Raw genomic sequence first — 12,271 nt, 5'->3', positions numbered from 1 at the left:
TAATTTTATCAAGTCTTTTTTTCAATTTGATAATTAATGCAAATGGATTTCAGTTCTTGTTCCTTTTCTGCCCATGTTAACATCTCATTTTAGTTTTGTCTGCCACAGTTATAATCAATTGGTGCAGTAACCTTGCTGTGATTATAGTGTGGGTATATATAACCACAGAAGTAACTATCAACTATTGATCAGTACCCTAATCCTGATCCATTTGGAGAAGAAAAAAGTATGAGATGGAAAAAGCAGATGTAATCAATTGGTGCATGAAACTCATTGGCAAGCAAAAAAGAATGTCTTCTTCAACAACATCAGTAAAATATATCAAAATATTCAGCTTATTTTTAAAAAATCCTCTAATAACACATTCCTCTGTTTTTCAGTAAAATATCATAAGCAACTTTTCCCAATCTGCATCTTATATGGAAACCACAGAAACTACAAGAAGGTCTGGAAAATATTGATAGTTCCCCTGTGGGGAATAACAATGACCAATAAACAATTGTTACTTGAAATATCTCTTAGGACAAGAATGAATAGCATAGTTTAGAATGGAAATGCAATTTGGTCTGCCTTCTAACATAGTTCTTTGAGTCAAAGAACTGCATGAGAGTCCCATGAGTGCTACAAGGTCATATGTCAAGGATGTCGTTCCAACCCCACAGTTTTACCATAGCCTATCCCCAGCAGAGAATAACCCACTCTTTCAACAAACCCTGCTCTTGACTCAGCCTAGTTGTGTCCCAAAACAAAGATATGCACCATGGGAAAAGGTTCTCAGTCTCCTGCGTTCTCCCATAGGCAGATTCACCATTGTACTGTTCTCTCAGATTACAACCAGGGCTTTTTTTGGTCATAGAACGCCCAGAATGGAGTTCCTGCACCTTTTTTGGATGGAACCTTGTAGGCAAGGCGGGTTGTATGACATGTGTGAGTTCCGGCACCTTTTGTTTTTACAAAAAAAAAGCACTGATTACAACTATCAGTTTCTGACCCCCATGATGAAAGGACATCAAGTTGTGGAAAGTACTATGGGCTATTCAGGAGTCACAAATATCTGTTTGGATCCTACAAGGATAAGAGTTGAGTCAAAACTTTAATCCTACATTGACCGAGATGGGCCATAATTTAGATATAGCAAGTTTTTAATTTTGATTTGAACATAACAGCTACAGTAGATCACATAATGGCAACTTATTTTTAGAAATGATCAGTTACAAATAGATTTTGAGTGGGAAAATAGCTAAGCAGGAAATGGTCTAGTAGTTTCTTTTTTTCTTTCCACCAGCTTGGGCAACCAATGTGTGGAAAGAACTGAGGACCTGAATTGGTCATTCAAAAGCGGAATTTAGATACTTGAGGTTAAATAAAGTGCCATTCTTTCAAGTTTGGTTTCATGAGAATTGCTCTCTTGAGGCCTATTTTCTTGAGTTTGTCAGTGCTTGGATAATGTTGAAATCTAGAACATAGGCCCTTACCCAATATTGGAAAAATAACTGAAATTATAGTAATAATGCATGAGAGAAGAAGTCAATAGCTTATACCAGAACTTAGCCATAAATCTAGTGAAATAATTATGTGCTGTGGGCATTTGGGGAAAAAAACTTTATAATGATATTAAGAATATTGTTAAAGTAATAAGGCATACAAATATTTTATTAAAACCAGTAGCATGTCTCTATTAGCTAATGGACAACAGGATTTTAGAGATGTATCATGTTGCATAAATTCATTCATTTGGCTGGTAGTTATAAGCTTGACCACAAATTTACCCCAAATTTGAATGTGGAAGCCCAGAAGAAATACTATGAAAAAGTTTCCTAGGACTTATCAACTGATGATGCCTGGCTACCAATCTGTATAATTGCTACCTAATACTGGTTACCATTATGGAATTATTATTATAAGATATTATAAGTACTCGATTCATTGATGCAAGAATGAAGGAGTGGCATATTTAAAAAAGCAGAATAAGTGTTTTCCCTATCTTACTGAAAGATACCGTATTTTCTGGCGTATAAGACGACTGGGCGTATAAGACGACCCCCAACTTTTCCAGTTAAAATATAGAGTTGAGCGAGAGGGGGGGAGAGAAAACTTGATGAGTAATATGCCAAACCACATGTGTAAAGGAATAAAATAGAATACCCGTATTTTCCGGCGTATAAGACAACTGTGCGTATAAGACGACCCCAGACTTTTGAGAAGATTTTCAGGGTTTAGAAAGTCGTCTTATACGCCGGAAAATACAGTATTTCTTATCTAATTACCATTACCACCCCCATGTTAGAAAAAAGTCAACTAGATTTTGCTGTGCTGTTTTTAACAATGTACTAGAGTTTTTTAAGTATTTGGAAATATAAATTTACTAAAATGTCAATATGAGATGAAATTTGTAAAAACAACTCTTATTTTTCAGAGAAAAAGTTGTGAGACTATATTTTTAAAAATAAGATATATTTTCCATACTATTATTGTCATGTATTTTATATGCTATATACTTTTATCAAATAGATTACTGTACCTCGATGTGTATTAATTCTGTTGCAGTGAAATCTATTTAAAATAAATATGTATTTTGATTTTAAGAAGGTTAAAAATAGCTTACAAATATTGGTAGATATTTTAATATAACTTTTAGTGTCTTCAATCCTGATCCACATTTTTTTCCATAATTATGATCCTGTGTTGTTAATACGCTATTTGAGTTTACTAATTGGTATTTGGGAGTTATGTATATTATTTTTTAAGACATGTAACTTTTTCTTCTAATATTCATAAATTAAAAACCAGGAAATGTAAATTGCTTTTAGTCATTTTCTCTGTGCAGTTGCTTACAAGTAGTTAGGCTACAAAAATTATTTATTTATTGTTATCTTACCTCTATTTTATAAATAAGGCAGCAAGCACTGATACTGATACTAAAATGCAGTACTGGAATTGTATACTTTGAGTAACACATACTACTGAAAATAGGAAGCCACAGAAGTATAATGGTTAAGATACTAGACATGAACTATAAGTACTCTGGTTCAATTCATTCAGTCTTGGAGTATGATCAGTTGTATAACATTGGGCATATTATTATTTCTCAGCCCAATCTACCTAACAGGATTATTCTTCTGCGGATTAAATTAATGGAACACACTATATAATTTATTTTGAGTTTGCAGAGAAAAGGCAGGAAATAAATGCTAGTGAAGGAATAAAATTATATATATATATATTTTGTCATGTACCTTGACTTGTGCAAAACTCACTTCTCTAACTAGAGTCAATCTGTATTCATCCCAGGAGAAACTGATGATGATGCCCCAGTTCTATATGGTAAGATGGGGGGGGGGGTGTTCAGACCAAAAAGTGCCGCTTTTCGTATTTTGGAATAGCTAAATTGTCTCCTTGAGTGCCCGCTTTCTGGAATTTAATGAATACCAAATTCTTCTGGAGTATGATTGTTCACAATTGATGCTTCATGTCTTACATATTATGTATTTCTTATTTTGGATTTAAGTGTTATTTGGTATTACGTTATTTTTTAGTTTTCCAATCTCTTCTTAAAAACTTCCAGTGTTAGAGCACTTACAATTTCTGGAGTCAAGTTGTTCTACTGATTAATTGTTGTGTCAGGAAATTTCTCCTTAGTTCTAGGTTGGTTCTCTCCTTGGTTAGTTTCCATCCACTGTTTCTTGTCCTGCCTTCAGGTGATTTGGAGAATAACTTCACTCCCTCTTCTTTGTGGCACTCCCTAGATATTAGAAAACTGCTATCATGTCACCCCTAGTCCTTCTTTTCATGAAAGACATACCCAATTCCTGCAACCGTTCCTTATATGTTTTAGTCTCCAGTCCTTTGATTATCTTTGTTGCTGTTCTCTGCACTCTTTAAGTTTCAACATCTTTTTCACATCGTGACCAAAACTGGATGCAGTATTCCAAGTGTGGCCTTACCAAGGCATTGTAAAGTGGTATTAACACTTCATATGATTTTGATTCTATCCCCCTGTTAATGCAGCCTAGCACTGTGTTGGCTTTTTTTGGCATACAAAATGAAATCATCACCATCATCTAGCATTTCTCAACAACTACTAAAATTCTGCTTTCAGTGTTGTTAGTATTTCCCTTGATGTTTTTCACACCAACATTAATCATTTCCTTTCTTTGGAGGAATTCTTTGGCAAAAGTTTTGTTTTTGTTAGAAAATATAGTTCTTTAGAAAAATGTCTTAAAATTATGAATCATATTTTGAAAAATGACAGCTTTCATGGTGTTTAATGACTATGGAGATTACTGCAAGAAGAGGGTTTTTCTAGAAGTTCTAACTCAAACCTACTTTTCCAGGCAGGCAATTCCAATTAAAATACATCCTTCAGCATTCTATTTTTTTTCCCCTTAACTATTTTCTTTGATAAGAAAGCAAACACAGGGATCTAAATGAGGGGCAACCATCTAATCCACCAGCAGCACTAAAAGTCTATGAACGATATAATCATTTTGCACTAAATCCTCATCACCCCTTGTCTCTGTAACAGAATGTAATCTAACACTTATTAGAAGAGTGACTTTGCTCATGCCCAGTATAAATTTTGTCATTTGGTTACAGCTACGGTTATGGTGGAAAAGACTCTCTAGCTGAAAACCGATCTGCTTAAAAACAGAAAGACTCCTAGTTCTGCTTTTATTTTTACAGGGTGTAGATGTTACGGTATAACTTAATATAGGGTTTCCCAGTTCCCATGCGCATTGTTTCACCAGCGTGTGTTTGGGAAAGAAAAGTGAATGCATGGTTCATGTCATAACCTTGTCAAGCTCAGGTTGACACCATACAAATGCTTAAAGAAAAGGCCACAGCCAAAATTAATAATAAACATTAACCATAAAATATTACTGTTGACCTTGCCGAGTGGCAGACCTCTAGGAATAACATCCTGCTTCTTAAGAAAATAACATCGCTGACCATCTGAGAAGATCAGACGGGGTTGCCTATGCATGACGGACATGATGACCTCCTGCTTCAAGGAGCAACATCCAGATCTAAATGAAAGGGTATGCGGGTGGGTTTCGGGTGACTGATATTTTCTCCAAACATGTCCTTATTTAAACTTCAGCTTCACTTCCTTCCAGGGTCAGCCCTATTCTTGCCACAGTGGACTAAAATTTGATGTGAGCCTCAACTAATGAAGTATTACACAGGGATTTTGGAGGAATTCATTTACTTAAAAAAGTTCATTCTGTATTTTAGTTTCAGGGACCATCATACATTTAGGCTATCAAACCTCAGTTGATTATTTCCAGGTAATTAGTGTAACTTCCATTCTTATTTCCAAAGATAGGGAATGGTCACAGAAAGTTGTTTTAGTTTTTGAAAATCTACCTTTAAGAAGAATGAGGTGGCCATTTCAGTCAGTTAGTTGGAAATCTGAGTTTGGGGTACTACCTATCTGCCATGTATACTCTAAATTGACCTTGTTCACTCAGATGCACTGAAAGATGCTGTCTCGTTGTCAATGTCGTATGAGTCAACTTCACACTCAGGCAGACAGACAAACTTTGTTCTTCCATTTAGCTGTGCAGTTAGAGTTTGAAACCACTAGCAGTGAGGTCTATAACATTAAAAGATCAAACCACATTGCTCATAATAGAGCATGAAAGCCAACATTACAAAATGAAACCACAATATTGACAGATAGCATCATAAAAATGAGATAATGGGTATGTCATGCACCTTATGAATAATCTGTGTCATACAGGTAGAACAAACACTTGTGTGGATTGCCCTGTTCTATAAAACTCCTAGATTTGTGATCTTGTTTCTGGTTTTTCTAATCCAGCAGTCCTATATATTGCAATGAACTTCTAAAGAACAGAGGTTATTGAGGTTTATAGAACTCACAACATTTTAATATTTCTCATAATAGCATTCATTTGCTAGAAGTTCAATAGAAATTATGTGCCATAGATCAGTTGTAAGAATAATACTCTAGAAATATCAATTTGTTTTCATTTTTAAAAAACCCAGCAGCTGAAAGAACAGAATCAGTGCATCTTTTAATTCCTGCTTCTTCTGATTAATAATAGCTATAGTTTCCAATAGCTTTAAGGCAACATGAAATGTTTACAAGAAGCTGTGCTACAGATGCTTAAAGTATTATGATAAATAATACAATAAGACTTCATTATGTGAAGCAAATTTATGATTGCCCAAACAAGAACTCATGTTGCATGGAAACATAAATGGGGTTCTAATTAAGACCTTTTTACAAAGGATATTAATAACTTGACACTTTTAATGCCACCTCACTTGTCAACATTTAGAAATCTCTCCTTAAAAGCACCAAAATTTAGAAATCAAAGAGATAATAAATTTTAAACCAATCTTAATGTCTGCAACCTAAAGTGTGATTAAGATCAAAGAGGAAGAAACATCTGGCATTTGCTCCTCTATAGAAAATTAGATGCAATCATCTACTGTTGCCATCTTGCAATCCAATTGCCAAGTTTCTCCATTATAGAGACAGATGGTGACAGATGCATTCTTTAGCAGCTTTAATTCTGTAACCTTTCCCTACATCTCAATTGAAAATGAATCTTTAAAACCTGAAGACATATATTTAATTTTTTTGTTTGGATTTTTGAGGGCCATTTGAAATCTTTTCAGTCCCAATAGGTATTTTGATTACTATAGTTGTGCATGTGTAGGAGTGCACTTTGTAAGTAGTTACAGCTATTTTTTTCCCTATTTAATCACATCTGATTCTTGAAAACCGCCTGGACAAGTCCCTACAATTTCTTTGCAAGATTTTTCAGAAGTGGTTTCCCACTGCTTCCTTCCTAGGATTAGCTCAAGCTCACCTACAGTAGCTAGCTTTGTGCATAAGATAACCACACTGAATACTGCCCATCTTGGATCATAAAGCTGAGCCAGGAATCTCCTGGAGAAAGTCAGTGAGGTTCCTCTGTTTTCACAATGGTCAGTTTTGATCCAGTTGCTATGTTTGTCATAGCTAGGTTGAGTTATTTATTAGCACCTATCAAAATGATGCCATATCTTGTGTTGACGGGGTGTCCCTTCAAAGAGGAATGTCTATATCTCTATTCCAATTTTTAGAATTAACTGAACTTAATCTTTTGCAAAAAAAATATATGCAAAGGTAGATTTGAGACTGCAGAGAAGGACAGAGACAGCCTTATGTTTCTGTTAGGAAAACATAAACTTTCCTTTGAAAAACAGGAGAATGCAAGGAAGAAATTCAATATGGCGCTGCTTTTATTATCTTTAGTGTAAGAGAGAGGGAAGAAGAAATATCATCAGGCTGTCAAGATTCTGTTATTATGACCATCATCAATAAAAATGTTATTTTTATACAGTATTTCTCATGGTGTCTCTTTTCTAACCCAGTCTACCTCAAAGGTCTGACAGTGACAAACCTTGTAACTACATTCAGATGACAAGTTAAACCTGTTTAGTTTTAACCTTATTGCATAAATCCCATTTCATTCATGTCTCACTGTATTATGCAAATTCATAAAACAAAGTTTCCAAATTAAACTTATAATCAACATATAACCAAAAAGAGAAAGTTTCATGAACAATATCAGAAACTGTAGTCGTGCTTTTAAAAAATAAATAAATAAATAAATAAATAAAACTAGCCAAAATTCTTCCTATTATGTTGCTAATTCCATTTTTTTGCCGATTCCTTTGTGATGGGAGTCAGCAATATACTTGTGAATGCTTTTATAAAAATATTTAAAATGACTGAAATCTGAGAGAGCCAAGACTTGTAGTCTTCTTTCTTCTCGTTATGAGATCTTGGCATTTTTAATTTTTTTAACTTAATAATTTACTTTATTAATTAGTAAATGCACTGGAATCATTTAATTTTTTTCACCTACATGAATAGCTGCTATAGGGAATGTTTATATCTTTGCCTCTAAGAAGGACAGAATTTGTAGTCACACTATGAGTGGTGAAAATAATCAAACTCTTCTAAAACTTTTTATTCATGGATGTATGGCTGTGTTTGCAAAATACACTGAAATACTAATCTATCACTCTGTAGAGTGGATGCTGAACAACTCCAAAATGGTGGAGGCAACCATGGCAACTGAAGCTTCACCCTTTTGTATGGTGTGATGCAAGCTAAGAAGGGGTGGGGCTTCAATCGAATGGTCATGCTTGTTATTATCATGCTACACAAACTATACAAATATCCAAACTATACATGCTATACAAACATCCCTGATTGAAATACATTGAATTGCCATTTCTATAAGCTGTTTCGCACCACATCAGGCTATTTGTTTATAAAGTAGACCTCTACTATCTAGCCTCGCTAGCCATTGCTTGCCAGGTTTGTTGTTGTCCCCAATTATTACTTAACCCTAATAGTTTGTGATGTTAATTGCAGTGCCTGAGATCTGCTTGCAAAATATGCCCTTCACCTTGAGTTGGAACAGTTTCCTCTCTTGAAGACTTCATTGCTTCACCATCCTGTATTTTGAGTGCAATCAAAAGCACTCCCTGTATATTAATAATACAACCATAAAAATAACCAATGTGTGTGAACCATCCTTCATGCCTGACAGGAAGAGGGTTTGGTTATCATTCATGCAATGAAATGAAGGTGATGCAGTTTAGGCAGCACTTGCATCCCATCACACCGCTGCATACTGTGGTCACATCCTTTTACCATTGAAATGTTGCACTGCTGTGTCAAAGATCTCTGGGCAGGCACTTACGCATTATTTATTTATTTAAAGCTGGCCTTTAGCATGTCAGGAGAGAGAGGCAGGGCTCTGAACACGTTGCAGGAGAAAGTATCGGAATCTTTCTTTTGTTTTCACTTTGTATAAGTATCTTCTAATAGAATTGTAAGCAGCATACCTACCAACTGCATCTGTTTGCCATTTTGCTCTTTGGCCCTGCATTGTTAATATTTGACTTATAACTTAAGAAACAAATAAAAGTGTTCTTGTTAGAATCTCCTACACATGTTCTGCTCCATCTGATTCGTCCCCAAATGTTGAGACTTACATCTGTATCACACAAAAGATAAAAGAACCAAACATATTGCCGCTTAGAAATGTTTCTCTTTGACTTAATCAAATCACTCGCTTTTATGTCAATGTATTTGTCTTTCACATCTTCTTATGATTATGTAAGAAAAGGCATGGTATAAAAAAAATGGTTCTAATATCATGGGAAAAACAACAAAAGCAACTTCAAGAAACAGTTGCAACTATACAGGCACCAGCATCAAAATTCAGCTAAGCATTCCACTTAAGGCTTATATGAAGCCTTATAAAAGTCACTAGCTCTTAGTCACCAGATCAAACTAACCAGATTTCAAATGGTATTGGTATGAATGTCCACAGTTGTTGGATTTGGGAACAGATGGGTTGAAGAAAAGTAACTGCTCACCAAAGAGAAAATTAAGATAGTGCCTGTATGGCTGAGCCAGCTATTTGAGACTATAAAGATGAATAATTATGGGCTCTTATGAGGATGAACAGAGTCTTTAAGGCTTTGATTAGACAGAGTGTACACTTGGGTACCAAATGGATGAAACTAAATTGCAGACAATGTGTCTGAGCTCTAGGCCTGCTGGAATAATCATTATCTGTCAAACAGAGGCTACATAAGTATATACTCTGTTGGGATGGACACTTTGACCAACATGCCCATATCCATGGAAAAGTCCTGTGCATATAAATGTATACGTGTAGCCTCTTTTAAAATGATACTGTATGTTAGATCTTTTAAAACTGTGTTAGCTATTTTCATAAACAAGTTGACGTAGATCAGGCCTAACACAAAATTTAGTGTTATTCTTGTTTAGGCTTTTTATAGCTTAGCATATTGGGTTTGAACCAACTTGTTTGGTTGTCTTCATATACCATGTAAAGCCAGAAAATAGGCTAATTCAAGAATAAAGTAAATGCAACCAGTCTTCCAAATCTACAAAAGAAGATGCTGATTAAAATATTTTCCACGATAAGCCAAGAGCAGGAAAGATTATATGGGATAAACAGGGTAGCTCTGTGTAAGCTGAACTTTGGCTCACAATCTCAGCGAAAAAGTGATAAAGGGCTGAATCTATGTTCATGCTTGCCACATGAAATCATGTGAGGTTATTTTAATTTTTAAGATAAGGAATAGACAACACTCTTTGAGAAATCAAAGATTTACATTTGGTGTTTCTTTTTATAATTCTACAGAAACAGAATATGCAGAACTAAAGAGTCACAGTTAAGGTTAATTATTTCTTGCAATGTATATTCCTGCATTTCTTCAAAGCAACTAAGGCAGCATTAATGGGTCACTCTTCATTTTTATCCTAACATAATTAGGGTTAAGACAGGGGGCTACAAAATAATGAGAACAAAAGTCAGAGTGAAATCCATCATCAACTGAAGACATGAACCTGGGGGCCTCTCAGGTCCCAGACCTATACCCTATCTACTAACTGATTGGGTCTTTGGAGCAAATTCTCCCTATCCTCTTCCCACTCCAGATAGTCAGCCACAATTTGCCGTTGAGTAAGAAATTTGATTCTACTTTCAGGAAAAACAGTTCAGTTCAGGATTTGAAACTTCTGTCTTGGAAATGAAGTTCCAGGCCATCCATATTTAAAGCAAAAGCAAAGTTAGAAGAAAAGAACTTTGAAGCAATACATAAACCCAGGGGTCCCCAACCTCTGGACCGTGGCCCACTACTTGCATATGTTGAGCTGCGCATGCATGTATATGCACACCAGCCCACTGCTTGGTGAGTCAAGCTGCGTGCATGCACCAGCCCAACATCCAATGCCTTGGTTCCCCTCTTCCCCCCCCCATCCAGATCACCAAACCGCAAAGGTTGGGGACTGCTGCATAAACCAATTATTTGAAATTGGCATCTCCCCCATATAAGGAGAGGCTAAACAGAGATTGACAGAAACATAGAAAACCGACAGCAGAAAAAGACCTAGTAGTCCATAAAGTCTGCTCCTTCAGGTTTTTTTATTTTTATTTTTTTAATGTTTGTTGGATGATGAACATGTGTGTTATCCCAAGCATGTTTAAGCTCATTTGCTGATGATTGACTCACTACCTCTGCTGGAAGTTGGCTCCAAGCTTCCATTACTCTTTTTTTTTTGAACTAATATTTTCTAAAATTATTTTTGAATTTCCCTCCTGTCAGTTTGAGGTTGTGTCCCCGTGTTCTTGATTTTTGCTTAATTTTAATTTTTGATCTATGCATTAAAAAGCAATCCAGTAAACCCACATTTTTCCAAAAGTTAAAAATACAAACCCTGGAGCTCAGAAAAAGTGAACTGAGATAAGCAGCTGTAAGCTCCCCTTATTGCAATATATATGTTAGATATACTAAAAGCAGTTCTTTGGATCCACCTTTTTCCATAAAATTCAAAGCAACAATACATATTCTTTCAGTATATACATTCACCTACAGGGCACACAAAAAGACAGAATTAGTAGAAAACAATAATGTATTTTTGGTGAAGATAAGTTATGTTCAGGTGCACATTAGTTTGTAACACAGACAGAAGTTTATTTTAAAAACCAACATTTGCACTGTGAAATTCTACAAGGAGGAGTATCAGCTTAAAAGTCACATTTAAATATCTATGGTTGTATTTTAAATTCTATGTACAACAATTTTTATACAATGGTTTTACTTATGAATAAACATTATTAAAAGTTCTTTACAGAATCTATATTTGTTTGAAAATGTGCTGCTTGTACACAGAAAGTCAGGACCTTTATATTAGGATCTCATATTCTTGGCAAATCTTACTTCAAAATAGCCCTATCCAGAATGCTGAATTGCTTTGTGTCCTTTGTGACAAATACTTGAAGGAAAGGAAACATCAGCACAGGTTTCCAACAGTTCAAAAGGGAAAGGGAAGTTGCTCATCTAAAACGTGCTCTGAATTAGGCAACACTCATATCCTACAGACATGGCAATGCCATTAAATATTTTTCTGTCACAATCCACATAGTGGAAAATATCTCTTGTAGCTCAGATATCATATTTTAACAATCACCTACCAAAAAATGAAGCCTGAGGATATGATGCAATGTAATGTACTAATATAAACTGGCATATTAAACTCATATCTATGAGGTCAGGAAGCATTTTGATGAAAGATTAGATATAGAGAAAATGGTGTTTTAGCATCCCAGATACTGTAATGTGGATGCTGTCTAGTTATAGGCCTAGTGGCTGAAGTGTCTAATGCAGAAGGTCTGTACCAGCAGCTGTTCTGTAAATC

Source organism: Protobothrops mucrosquamatus, unplaced genomic scaffold (assembly GCF_001527695.2).
Source record: "Protobothrops mucrosquamatus isolate PMUCROS unplaced genomic scaffold, P.Mucros_1.0 scaffold_104, whole genome shotgun sequence".
NCBI lineage: Eukaryota > Metazoa > Chordata > Lepidosauria > Squamata > Viperidae > Protobothrops > Protobothrops mucrosquamatus.
This window is presented reverse-complemented; position numbering follows the sequence as displayed.